This window comes from Oncorhynchus mykiss, chromosome 21 (genome assembly GCF_013265735.2).
Source record: "Oncorhynchus mykiss isolate Arlee chromosome 21, USDA_OmykA_1.1, whole genome shotgun sequence".
Classification (NCBI taxonomy): domain Eukaryota; kingdom Metazoa; phylum Chordata; class Actinopteri; order Salmoniformes; family Salmonidae; genus Oncorhynchus; species Oncorhynchus mykiss.
Window position 1 is genome coordinate 9,245,884 of NC_048585.1, and position 15,140 is coordinate 9,261,023.

The window sequence follows — 15,140 nt, forward strand, 5'->3', positions numbered from 1 at the left end:
CTGAATATGTCTTCAGTTAGTTCATATGTGGTTCCACAGTGCACTGATTGGCCAGGAGACTGTTAAACTAAATATGTCTTCAGTTAGTTCATATGTGGTTCCACAGTGCACTGATTGGCCAGGAGACTGTTAAACTGAGTATGTCTTCAGTTAGTTCATATGTGGTTCCACAGTGCACTGATTGACCAGGAGACTATTAAACTGAATATGTCTTCAGTTAGTTCATATGTGGTTCCACAGTGCACTGATTGGCCAGGAGACTGTTAAACTGAATATGTATTCAGTTAGTTCATATGTGGTTCCACAGTGCACTGATTGACCAGGAGACTGTTAAACTGAATATGTCTTCAGTTAGTTCATATGTGGTTCCACAGTGCACTGATTGGCCAGGAGACTGTTAAACTGAATATGTCTTCAGTTAGTTCATATGTGGTTCCACAGTGCACTGATTGGCCAGGAGACTGTTAAACTGAATATGTCTTCAGTTAGTTCATATGTGGTTCCACAGTGCACTGATTGACCAGGAGACTGTTAAACTGAATATGTCTTCAGTTAGTTCATATGTGGTTCCACAGTGCACTGATTGGCCAGGAGACTGTTAAACTAAATATGTCTTCAGTTAGTTCATATGTGGTTCCACAGTGCACTGATTGGCCAGGAGACTGTTAAACTGAATATGTCTTCAGTTAGTTCATATGTGGTTCCACAGTGCACTGATTGGCCAGGAGACTGTTAAACTGAATATGTCTTCAGTTAGTTCATATGTGGTTCCACAGTGCACTGATTGGCCAGGAGACTGTTAAACTGAATATGTATTCAGTTAGTTCATATGTGGTTCCACAGTGCACTGATTGGCCAGGAGACTGTTAAACTGAATATGTCTTCAGTTAGTTCATATGTGGTTCCACAGTGCACTGATTGACCAGGAGACTGTTAAACTGAATATGTCTTCAGTTAGTTCATATGTGGTTCCACAGTGCACTGATTGGCCAGGAGACTGTTAAACTGAATATGTCTTCAGTTAGTTCATATGTGGTTCCACAGTGCACTGATTGACCAGGAGACTGTTAAACTGAATATGTCTTCAGTTAGTTCATATGTGGTTCCACAGTGCACTGATTGACCAGGAGACTATTAAACTGAATATGTCTTCAGTTAGTTCATATGTGGTTCCACAGTGCACTGATTGACCAGGAGACTGTTAAACTGAATATGTCTTCAGTTAGTTCATATGTGGTTCCACAGTGCACTGATTGGCCAGGAGACTGTTAAACTGAATATGTCTTCAGTTAGTTCATATGTGGTTCCACAGTGCACTGATTGGCCAGGAGACTGTTAAACTGAATATGTCTTCAGTTAGTTCATATGTGGTTCCACAGTGCACTGATTGGCCAGGAGACTGTTAAACTGAATATGTCTTCAGTTAGTTCATATGTGGTTCCACAGTGCACTGATTGACCAGGAGACTGTTAAACTGAATATGTCTTCAGTTAGTTCATATGTGGTTCCACAGTGCACTGATTGGCCAGGAGACTGTTAAACTGAATATGTCTTCAGTTAGTTCATATGTGGTTCCACAGTGCACTGATTGACCAGGAGACTATTAAACTGAATATGTCTTCAGTTAGTTCATATGTGGTTCCACAGTGCACTGATTGACCAGGAGACTGTTAAACTGAGTATGTCTTCAGTTAGTTCATATGTGGTTCCACAGTGCACTGATTGACCAGGAGACTGTTAAACTGAATATGTCTTCAGTTAGTTCATATGTGGTTCCACAGTGCACTGATTGACCAGGAGACTGTTAAACTGAATATGTCTTCAGTTAGTTCATATGTGGTTCCACAGTGCACTGATTGACCAGGAGACTATTAAACTGAATATGTCTTCAGTTAGTTCATATGTGGTTCCACAGTGCACTGATTGGCCAGGAGACTATTAAACTGAATATGTCTTCAGTTAGTTCATGTGTGGTTCCACAGTGCACTGATTGGCCAGGAGACTGTTAAACTGAATATGTCTTCAGTTAGTTCATATGTGGTTCCACAGTGCACTGATTGACCAGGAGACTGTTACACTGAATATGTCTTCAGTTAGTTCATATGTGGTTCCACAGTGCACTGATTGACCAGGAGACTGTTAAACTGAATATGTCTTCAGTTAGTTCATATGTGGTTCCACAGTGCACTGATTGGCCAGGAGACTGTTAAACTGAATATGTCTTCAGTTAGTTCATATGTGGTTCCACAGTGCACTGATTGACCAGGAGACTATTACACTGAATATGTCTTCAGTTAGTTCATATGTGGTTCCACAGTGCACTGATTGGCCAGGAGACTGTTAAACTGAATATGTCTTCAGTTAGTTCATATGTGGTTCCACAGTGCACTGATTGACCAGGAGACTATTAAACTGAATATGTCTTCAGTTAGTTCATATGTGGTTCCACAGTGCACTGATTGACCAGGAGACTATTAAACTGAATATGTCTTCAGTTAGTTCATATGTGGTTCCACAGTGCACTGATTGGCCAGGAGACTGTTAAACTGAATATGTCTTCAGTTAGTTCATATGTGGTTCCACAGTGCACTGATTGACCAGGAGACTATTAAACTGAATATGTCTTCAGTTAGTTCATATGTGGTTCCACAATGCACTGATTGACCAGGAGACTATTAAACTGAATATGTCTTCAGTTAGTTCATATGTGGTTCCACAGTGCACTGATTGGCCAGGAGACTGTTAAACTGAATATGTCTTCAGTTAGTTCATATGTGGTTCCACAATGCACTGATTGACCAGGAGACTATTAAACTGAATATGTCTTCAGTTAGTTCATATGTGGTTCCACAGTGCACTGATTGGCCAGGAGACTGTTAAACTGAATATGTCTTCAGTTAGTTCATATGTGGTTCCACAGTGCACTGATTGACCAGGAGACTATTACACTGAATATGTCTTCAGTTAGTTCATATGTGGTTCCACAGTGCACTGATTGGCCAGGAGACTGTTAAACTGAATATGTCTTCAGTTAGTTCATATGTGGTTCCACAGTGCACTGATTGACCAGGAGACTATTAAACTGAATATGTCTTCAGTTAGTTCATATGTGGTTCCACAGTGCACTGATTGACCAGGAGACTATTAAACTGAATATGTCTTCAGTTAGTTCATATGTGGTTCCACAGTGCACTGATTGACCAGGAGACTGTTAAACTGAATATGTCTTCAGTTAGTTCATATGTGGTTCCACAGTGCACTGATTGACCAGGAGACTGTTAAACTGAATATGTCTTCAGTTAGTTCATATGTGGTTCCACAGTGCACTGATTGACCAGGAGACTGTTAAACTGAATATGTCTTCAGTTAGTTCATATGTGGTTCCACAGTGCACTGATTGACCAGGAGACTGTTAAACTGAATATGTCTTCAGTTAGTTCATATGTGGTTCCACAGTGCACTGATTGGCCAGGAGACTGTTAAACTGAATATGTCTTCAGTTAGTTCATATGTGGTTCCACAGTGCACTGATTGACCAGGAGACTATTAAACTGAATATGTCTTCAGTTAGTTCATATGTGGTTCCACAGTGCACTGATTGACCAGGAGACTGTTAAACTGAATATGTCTTCAGTTAGTTCATATGTGGTTCCACAGTGCACTGATTGGCCAGGAGACTGTTAAACTGAATATGTCTTCAGTTAGTTCATATGTGGTTCCACAGTGCACTGATTGACCAGGAGACTATTAAACTGAATATGTCTTCAGTTAGTTCATATGTGGTTCCACAGTGCACTGATTGACCAGGAGACTATTAAACTGAATATGTCTTCAGTTAGTTCATATGTGGTTCCACAGTGCACTGATTGGCCAGGAGACTGTTAAACTGAATATGTCTTCAGTTAGTTCATATGTGGTTCCACAGTGCACTGATTGGCCAGGAGACTGTTAAACTGAATATGTCTTCAGTTAGTTCATATGTGGTTCCACAGTGCACTGATTGACCAGGAGACTGTTAAACTGAATATGTCTTCAGTTAGTTCATATGTGGTTCCACAGTGCACTGATTGACCAGGAGACTATTAAACTGAATATGTCTTCAGTTAGTTCATATGTGGTTCCACAGTGCACTGATTGACCAGGAGACTGTTAAACTGAATATGTCTTCAGTTAGTTCATATGTGGTTCCACAGTGCACTGATTGGCCAGGAGACTGTTAAACTGAATATGTCTTCAGTTAGTTCGTATGTGGTTCCACAGTGCACTGATTGACCAGGAGACTGTTAAACTGAATATGTCTTCAGTTAGTTCATATGTGGTTCCACAGTGCACTGATTGACCAGGAGACTGTTAAACTGAATATGTCTTCAGTTAGTTCATATGTGGTTCCACAGTGCACTGATTGACCAGGAGACTGTTAAACTGAATATGTCTTCAGTTAGTTCATATGTGGTTCCACAGTGCACTGATTGACCAGGAGACTATTACACTGAATATGTCTTCAGTTAGTTCATATGTGGTTCCACAGTGCACTGATTGGCCAGGAGACTATTAAACTGAATATGTCTTCAGTTAGTTCATATGTGGTTCCACAGTGCACTGATTGACCAGGAGACTGTTAAACTGAATATGTCTTCAGTTAGTTCATATGTGGTTCCACAGTGCACTGATTGGCCAGGAGACTGTTAAACTGAATATGTCTTCAGTTAGTTCATATGTGGTTCCACAGTGCACTGATTGGCCAGGAGACTGTTAAACTGAGTATGTCTTCAGTTAGTTCATATGTGGTTCCACAGTGCACTGATTGACCAGGAGACTGTTACACTGAATATGTCTTCAGTTAGTTCATATGTGGTTCCACAGTGCACTGATTGACCAGGAGACTGTTAAACTGAATATGTCTTCAGTTAGTTCATATGTGGTTCCACAGTGCACTGATTGGCCAGGAGACTGTTAAACTGAATATGTCTTCAGTTAGTTCATATGTGGTTCCACAGTGCACTGATTGACCAGGAGACTATTAAACTGAATATGTCTTCAGTTAGTTCATATGTGGTTCCACAGTGCACTGATTGGCCAGGAGACTGTTAAACTGAATATGTCTTCAGTTAGTTCATATGTGGTTCCACAGTGCACTGATTGACCAGGAGACTATTAAACTGAATATGTCTTCAGTTAGTTCATATGTGGTTCCACAGTGCACTGATTGGCCAGGAGACTGTTAAACTGAATATGTCTTCAGTTAGTTCATATGTGGTTCCACAGTGCACTGATTGACCAGGAGACTGTTAAACTGAATATGTCTTCAGTTAGTTCATATGTGGTTCCACAGTGCACTGATTGACCAGGAGACTGTTAAACTGAATATGTCTTCAGTTAGTTCATATGTGGTTCCACAGTGCACTGATTGGCCAGGAGACTGTTAAACTGAATATGTCTTCAGTTAGTTCATATGTGGTTCCACAGTGCACTGATTGGCCAGGAGACTGTTAAACTGAATATGTCTTCAGTTAGTTCATATGTGGTTCCACAGTGCACTGATTGGCCAGGAGACTGTTAAACTGAATATGTCTTCAGTTAGTTCATATGTGGTTCCACAGTGCACTGATTGGCCAGGAGACTATTAAACTGAATATGTCTTCAGTTAGTTCATATGTGGTTCCACAGTGCACTGATTGACCAGGAGACTGTTAAACTGAATATGTCTTCAGTTAGTTCATATGTGGTTCCACAGTGCACTGATTGGCCAGGAGACTGTTAAACTGAATATGTCTTCAGTTAGTTCATATGTGGTTCCACAGTGCACTGATTGGCCAGGAGACTGTTAAACTGAATATGTCTTCAGTTAGTTCATATGTGGTTCCACAGTGCACTGATTGGCCAGGAGACTGTTAAACTGAATATGTCTTCAGTTAGTTCATATGTGGTTCCACAGTGCACTGATTGGCCAGGAGACTGTTAAACTGAATATGTCTTCAGTTAGTTCATATGTGGTTCCACAGTGCACTGATTGACCAGGAGACTATTAAACTGAATATGTCTTCAGTTAGTTCATATGTGGTTCCACAGTGCACTGATTGGCCAGGAGACTGTTAAACTGAATATGTCTTCAGTTAGTTCATATGTGGTTCCACAGTGCACTGATTGACCAGGAGACTGTTAAACTGAATATGTCTTCAGTTAGTTCATATGTGGTTCCACAGTGCACTGATTGACCAGGAGACTGTTAAACTGAATATGTATTCAGTTAGTTCATATGTGGTTCCACAGTGCACTGATTGACCAGGAGACTGTTAAACTGAATATGTCTTCAGTTAGTTCATATGTGGTTCCACAGTGCACTGATTGACCAGGAGACTATTAAACTGAATATGTCTTCAGTTAGTTCATATGTGGTTCCACAGTGCACTGATTGGCCAGGAGACTGTTAAACTGAATATGTCTTCAGTTAGTTCATATGTGGTTCCACAGTGCACTGATTGGCCAGGAGACTGTTAAACTGAATATGTCTTCAGTTAGTTCATATGTGTTTCCACAGTGCACTGATTGGCCAGGAGACTATTAAACTGAATATGTCTTCAGTTAGTTCATATGTGGTTCCACAGTGCACTGATTGGCCAGGAGACTATTAAACTGAATATGTCTTCAGTTAGTTCATATGTGGTTCCACAGTGCACTGATTGACCAGGAGACTGTTAAACTGAATATGTCTTCAGTTAGTTCATATGTGGTTCCACAGTGCACTGATTGACCAGGAGACTATTAAACTGAATATGTCTTCAGTTAGTTCATATGTGGTTCCACAGTGCACTGATTGACCAGGAGACTGTTAAACTGAATATGTCTTCAGTTAGTTCATATGTGGTTCCACAGTGCACTGATTGACCAGGAGACTGTTAAACTGAATATGTCTTCAGTTAGTTCATATGTGGTTCCACAGTGCACTGATTGGCCAGGAGACTGTTAAACTGAATATGTATTCAGTTAGTTCATATGTGGTTCCACAGTGCACTGATTGGCCAGGAGACTGTTAAACTGAATATGTCTTCAGTTAGTTCATATGTGGTTCCACAGTGCACTGATTGACCAGGAGACTATTAAACTGAATATGTCTTCAGTTAGTTCATATGTGGTTCCACAGTGCACTGATTGACCAGGAGACTGTTAAACTGAATATGTCTTCAGTTAGTTCATATGTGGTTCCACAGTGCACTGATTGGCCAGGAGACTGTTAAACTGAGTATGTCTTCAGTTAGTTCATATGTGGTTCCACAGTGCACTGATTGACCAGGAGACTGTTAAACTGAATATGTCTTCAGTTAGTTCATATGTGGTTCCACAGTGCACTGATTGGCCAGGAGACTGTTAAACTGAATATGTATTCAGTTAGTTCATATGTGGTTCCACAGTGCCTCCTCAGACCCATACAGGGGCCAGATGCTGTTGTAGGGGTCTGTCTAACCCAGCTGTAGTTAGTAGTGGTCAGTGTCTCCTCAGACCCATACAGGGGCCAGAATCTGTTGTAACTAGCCATGCTGTTGGTAGGGTCTGTCTAACCCAGCTGTAGTTAGTAGTGGTCAGTGTCTCCTCAGACCCATACAGGGGAAGGAATGTTTTTAATGATCATAACATGGTTATATCTTGCCGTAACTAATCTGAAAGACAATTTAACATCAATAATATCACAATGTTACTGTTCTGTGGACTCATAAAGCATCTCTGTAATACTGTTCTGTGGACTCAAAGCATCTCTGTAATACTGTTCTGTGGACTCATAAAGCATCTCTGTAATACTGTTCTGTGGACTCAAAGCATCTCTGTAATACTGTTCTGTGGACTCATAAATCATCTCTGTAATACTGTTCTGTGGACTCAAAGCATCTCTGTAATAGTCTGTAATACTGTTCTGTGGACTCAAAGCATCTCTGTAATACTGTTCTGTGGACTCATAAAGCATCTCTGTAATACTGTTCTGTGGACTCATAAAGCATCTCTGTAATAGTCTAATACTGTTCTGTGGACTCATAAATCATCTCTGTAATACTGTTCTGTGGACTCATAAATCATCTCTGTAAAACTGTTCTGTGGACTCATAAATCATCTCTGTAATACTGTTCTGTGGACTCATAAAGCATCTCTGTAATACTGTTCTGTGGACTCATAAATCATCTCTGTAATACTGTTCTGTGGACTCATAAACCATCTGTAATAGTCTGTAATACTGTTCTAATATCGGACTCCGCTGATCTGAAGACAGTCAATGGTGTCACCTGTCACTGATTTTAGAGAGCTGCATAATGTTCTGAATGGTTTCTCTGTCTGGATCTGTCTAAAGATGATTTTAGATGGCTGGATAATGTTCTGAATGGTTTCTCTGTCCAGATCTGTCTAAAGATGCATCTGACGACCTCCAGAGGGGGTCAGGATGATCTGATCTGTCTAAAGATGTGTGTGTGATGACCTCCAGAGGGGGCAGGATGATCTGATTGTCTTCACCGGGTCTAAAAATGTGGACAAGATCAGGACAAAGGACGCAAGTTAGAACCAGGTATAAACGGGGCTAGGAGCTCTGCCTCATGATTTCCTGCTCTGACAGGTTCTCCACTAGGACCAGGTATAAACGGGGCTAGGAGTTCTGCCTCATGATTTCCTGCTCTGACAGGTTCTCCATTAGGACCAGGTATAAACGGGGCTAGGAGTTCTGCCTCATGATTTCCTGCTCTGACAGGTTCTCCACTAGGACCAGGTATAAACGGGGCTAGGAGCTCTGCCTCATGATTTCCTGCTCTGACAGGTTCTCCACTAGGACCAGGTATAAACGGGGCTAGGAGCTCTGCCTCATGATTTCCTGCTCTGACAGGTTCTCCACTAGGACCAGGTATAAACGGGGCTAGGCGCTCTGCCTCATGATTTCCTGCTCTGACAGGTTCTCCATTAGGACCAGGTATAAACGGGGCTAGGAGCTCTGCCTCATGATTTCCTGCTCTGACAGGTTCTCCACTAGGACCAGGTATAAACGGGGCTAGGAGCTCTGCCTCATGATTTCCTGCTCTGACAGGTTCTCCACTAGGACCAGGTATAAACGGGGCTAGGAGCTCTGCCTCATGATTTCCTGCTCTGACAGGTTCTCCACTAGGACCAGCAGAGACACAGAACAGCAGAGGTCTGACAGGTTCTCCACTAGGACCAGAAGAGGGCAGCAGAGACACAGAACAGCAGTGGTCTGACAGGTTCTCCACTAGGACCAGAAGAGGGCAGCAGAGACACAGAACAGCAGTGGTCTGACAGGTTCTCCACTAGGACCAGAAGAGGGCAGCAGAGACACAGAACAGCAGTGGTCTGACAGGTTCTCCACTAGGACCAGAAGAGACACAGAACAGCAGTGGTCCCCTCCTCCAAACCTGCTCTGACATGTTCTCCACTAGGACCAGTAGAGACGCAGAACACTATTCAATCCCCTCTATTCAACCTCCAGCTACCTACCCCCTCTATTCAACCTCCAGCTGCCTACCCCCTCTATTCAACCTCCAGCTGCCTACCCCCTCTATTCAACCTCCAGCTGCCTACACCCTCTATTCAACCTCCAGCTGCCTACCCCCTCTATTCAACCTCCAGCTGCCTACCCCCTCTATTCAACCTACAGCTGCCTACACCCCTCTATTCAACCTCCAGCCGCCTACCCTCTCTATTCAACCTCCAGCTGCCTACACCCCCTATTCAAACTCCAGCTACCTACCCCCTCTATTCAACCTCCAGCTGCCTACCCCCTCTATTCAACCTCCAGCTACCTACCCCCTCTATTCAACCTCCAGCTACCTACCCCCTCTATTCAACCTCCAGCTGCCTACCCCCTCTATTCAACCTCCAGCTGCCTACCCCCTCTATTCAACCTCCAGCTGCCTACCCCCTCTATTCAACCTCCAGCTGCCTACACCCTCTATTCAACCTCCAGCTGCCTACCCCCTCTATTCAACCTCTAGCTGCCTACCCCCTCTATTCAACCTCTAGCTGCCTACCCCCTCTATTCAACCTCCAGCTGCCTACCCCCTCTATTCAACCTCCAGCTACCTACCCCCTCTATTCAACCTCCAGCTGCCTACACCCTCTATTCAACCTCCAGCTGTCTACCCCCTCTATTCAACCTCCAGCTGCCTACCCCCTCTATTCAACCTCCAGCTGCCTACCCCCTCTATTCAACCTCCAGCTGTCTACCCCCTCTATTCAACCTCCAGCTGTCTACCCCCTCTATTCAACCTGAATTTGTCACAACCTGACTCGTGGGAAGTGAGAAAAGAGCTCTTATCAGACCAGGGCACAAATAATAATAATCAATTTAGCTCTTTATTTAACCATCTTACATATAAAACCCTATTTGTTCATTGAAAATGGTGAATAGATCACCACATATTAATGTTGGGTTGTATTGGAGAGTCTCAGTCTTAAATCATTTTCCACACACAGTCTGTGTCTATTTAGTTTTCATGCTAATGAGGGCCGAGAATCCACTCTCTCACATAGGTACAGTGGGGCAAAACATTTAATACAGGTAACGAATGGAGGACAGAGGAGCCTCTTAAAGAAGAAGTTACAGGTCTGTGAGAGCCAGAAATCTTGCTTGTTTGTAGGTGACCAAATACTTATTTTCCACCATAATTTGCAAATACATTTATTAAAAATCCTACAATGTGATTTTCTGGATTTTCAGAAGAGAATGTCTTCCTTAATTGACCCCCCATAAACGTAACGGACAAATACCAGGAGCTGTGTCAGGCCCTCCACGTCTGTTGACTCATCCAGCTGTAACAGACATATACCAGGAGCTGTGCCAGGCCCACCACGTCTGTTGACTCATCCAGCTGTAACAGACATATACCAGGAGCTGTACCAGGCCACGTCTGTTGACTCATCCAGCTGTAACAGACATATACCAGGAGCTGTACCAGGCCTGTTGACTCATCCAGCTGTAACAGACATATACCAGGAGCTGTACCAGGCCACGTCTGTTGACTCATCCAGCTGTAACAGACATATACCAGGAGCTGTACCAGGCCACGTCTGTTGACTCATCCAGCTGTAACAGACATATACCAGGAGCTGTACCAGGCCTGTTGACTCATCCAGCTGTAACAGACATATACCAGGAGCTGTACCAGGCCACGTCTGTTGACTCATCCAGCTGTAACAGACATATACCAGGAGCTGTACCAGGCCTGTTGACTCATCCAGCTGTAACAGACATATACCAGGAGCTGTGCCAGGCCCGCCTCGTCTGTTGACTCATCCAGCTGTAACAGACATATACCAGGAGCTGTGCCAGGCCCTCCACGTCTGGTGACTCATCCAGTTGTAACAGACATATACCAGGAGCTGTGCCAGGCCCGCCTCGTCTGTTGACTCATCCAGTTGTAACGCATATAATTCACTGGCTTGTATGTGAAGCAGTAATTGTTTCAAAACATCTCCTGCCATGTCACTGATGCGTCGGGAAACAGTGTTGTTTGATGGAGCCATTGTCTGTATAGTTTTTTGGGGCCTTTTCCCCCAGCATTGTCCCAGCCAACAGGAAGAATGAAGTCCTCCACAATAGTATGGTGCTTGCCTGTCCTAGCCACTCCTCCACAATAGTATGGGGCTTGCCTGTCCCAGCCACTCCTCCACAATAGTATGGGGCTTGCCTGTCCCAGCCACTCCTCCACAATAGTATGGGGCTTGCCTGTCCCAGCCACTCCTCCACAATAGTATGGGGCTTGCCTGTCCCAGCCACTCCTCCACAATAGTATGGGGCTTGCCTGTCCCAGCCACTCCTCCACAATAGTATGGGGCTTGCCTGTCCCAGCCACTCCTCCACAATAGTATGGGGCTTGCCTGTCCCAGCCACTCCTCCACAATAGTATGGGGCTTGCCTGTCCTAGCCACTCCTCCACAATAGTATGGGGCTTGCCTGTCCCAGCCACTCCTCCACAATAGTATGGGGCTTGCCTGTCCCAGCCACTCCTCCACAATAGTATGGGGCTTGCCTGTCCCAGCCACTCCTCCACAATAGTATGGGGCTTGCCTGTCCTAGCCACTCCTCCACAATAGTATGGGGCTTGCCTGTCCCAGCCACTCCTCCACAATAGTATGGGGCTTGCCTGTCCCAGCCACTCCTCCACAATAGTATGGGGCTTGCCTGTCCCAGCCACTCCTCCACAATAGTATGGGGCTTGCCTGTCCCAGCCACTTGGTAGCTCCCCATATAAGACGCTTCTAGCTCCTTCTTATTAATGGTATCTGTTGCTTTTATACATGTCTTACTACTCAAGTCTTTATTCTCGCTCAAAAAACTCCTGTGGATTATCTTTCAAATTGACATGTTTTGTTTCTGAATGTCTGTGGAAGAGGGAAAGTTTCCTGTGAGAGAGTAACGGTTAATGTGATTGGATGAGTAACGGTTAACGTGATTGGATGAGTAACGGTTAACGTGATTGGATGAGTAACGGTTAACGTGATTGGATGAGTAACGGTTAACGTGATTGGATATTAATTATTTGACTAGGCTACCTGTATTTGACTTTTATTTCACTTAACAGTAGATGGTCATTGTATTTTTGGCAGTGAAACGAGGCTAATCAGGCGAGAAAAAAAAACAACATTGGACAATATAAACGGACCGTTTGAAAATGTGAATCACATTTGTATTTAGCGTACCCCCGACAGCACCCCGTACCCCAGTTTGGGAACACCTCGACGAATCAACCTTGATCTGGCAGTGTTCCTGTTTGAGGTAAGTTAGTGCTGTGCTGGAACAAACCCCTGCACCCCTTCTCTAGGACCACTGGGGTAACATGTTGTACTACGACTGTGGTCAGATCTCTGTTTTCCCGACAGTACATTTTAAACACCACGAACCAGGAAGTGATTTCAGAATACCGTTAGTTTATTGGACAAAACACCCAGAAATGGAACCGCATAACAAAAAACTACTATCGAAAATAAAAAAATGTGCAAAACCATGGAAACATTTTGACAGATTGGAAAGCATCAGAGACTGGCCAATGGATCAGAGACTGGCCAATGGATCAGAGACTGGCCAATGGATCAGAGGCTGGCCAATGGATCAGAGGCTGGCCAATGGATCAGAGTCTGGCCAATGGATCAGAGGCTGGCCAATGGATCAGAGACTGGCCAATGGATCAGAGACTGGCCAATGGATCAGAGGCTGGCCAATGGATCAGAGACTGGCCAATGGATCAGAGACTGGCCAATGGATCAGAGGCTGGCCAATGGATCAGAGGCTGGCCAATGGATCAGAGACTGGCCAATGGATCAGAGACTGGCCAATGGATCAGAGACTGGCCAATGGATCAGAGGCTGGCCAATGGATCAGAGACTGGCCAATGGCTCAGAGGCTGGCCAATGGATCAGAGGCTGGCCAATGGATCAGAGACTGGCCAATGGATCAGAGACTGGCCAATGGATCAGAGGCTGGCCAATGGATCAGAGACTGGCCAATGGATCAGAGGCTGGCCAATGGATCAGAGGCTGGCCAATGGATCAGAGGCTGGCCAATGGATCAGAGGCTGGCCAATGGATCAGAGGCTGGCCAATGGATCAGAGTCTGGCCAATGGATCAGAGTCTGGCCAATGGATCAGAGTCTGGCCAATGGATCAGAGTCTGGCCAATGGATCAGAGTCTGGCCAATGGATCAGAGGCTGGCCAATGGATCAGAGGCTGGCCAATGGATCAGAGGCTGGCCAATGGATCAGAGGCTGGCCAATGGATCAGAGGCTGGCCAATGGATCAGAGTCTGGCCAATGGATCAGAGGCTGGCCAATGGATCAGAGGCTGGCCAATGGATCAGAGGCTGGCCAATGGATCAGAGTCTGGCCAATGGATCAGAGTCTGGCCAATGGATCAGAGTCTGGCCAATGGATCAGAGTCTGGCCAATGGATCAGAGGCTGGCCAATGGATCAGAGGCTGGCCAATGGATCAGAGGCTGGCCAATGGATCAGAGGCTGGCCAATGGATCAGAGGCTGGCCAATGGATCAGAGGCTGGCCAATGGATCAGAGGCTGGCCAATGGATCAGAGGCTGGCCAATGGATCAGAGGCTGGCCAATGGATCAGTCTGGCCAATGGATACGGTTGAATTATATGATTGGCAGGTTCGCTGTGTGTGATTAGTCTGACTGTGTAGAGAAACAGGTTAACGGAAGGTAAAGTGTTTATTTCTGTAACGTAACTAAATGCACCCTGTAGATAGATATCTATAAGATCAGTTATAATCAACAAGAAACCCTCTGGAATTACACACAAAGTTGATGCTGGTTGATGTGCTGCCATGGCAACACATCAGAAGATGTTCAGTTAAAGGCCCTCAGTCTCCCTGACCCCTCCACTGTTTCTGTCCGTACCACTAGACTCCTCCCCCTCCACTGTTTCTGTCCGTACCACTAGACTCCTGCCCCTCCACTGTTTCTGTCCGTACCACTAGACTCCTCCCCCTCCACTGTTTCTGTCCGTACCACTAGACTCCTCCCCTCCACTGTTTCTGTCCGTACCACTAGACTCCTCCCCCTCCACTGTTTCTGTCCGTACCACTAGACTCCTCCCCCTCCACTGTTTCTGCCCGTACCACTAGACTCCTCCCCCTCCACTGTTTCTGCCCGTACCACTAGGCTCCTCCCCCTCCACTGTTTCTGCCCGTACCACTAGACTCCTCCCCCTCCACTGTTTCTCTCCGTACCACTAGACTCCTCCCCCTCCACTGTTTCTCTCCGTACCACTAGACTCCTCCCCCTCCACTGTTTCTCTCCGTACCACTAGACTCCTCCCCTTCCACTGTTTCTGTCCGTACCACTAGACTCCTCCCCCTCCTGTTACTGCCCGTACCACTAGACTCCTCCCCCTCCACTGTTTCTGGCCGTACCACTAAGGACCCATGTTGGTTGTTTTGGCTCTGTACTCCAGCACTGTGGATTGGAAATGAGACAGTGACTGAGGTTAAAGTGCAGACTGTCAGATTTAATTTGAGGGTATTTTCATCCATATTGGGTGAACCGTTTAGAAATTACACCACTTTTTGTACATAGTCCCCCTATTTTAAGGGACCAAAAGTTTTGGGACAAATTCACTGGTGTATATTAAAGTAGTAGAACAT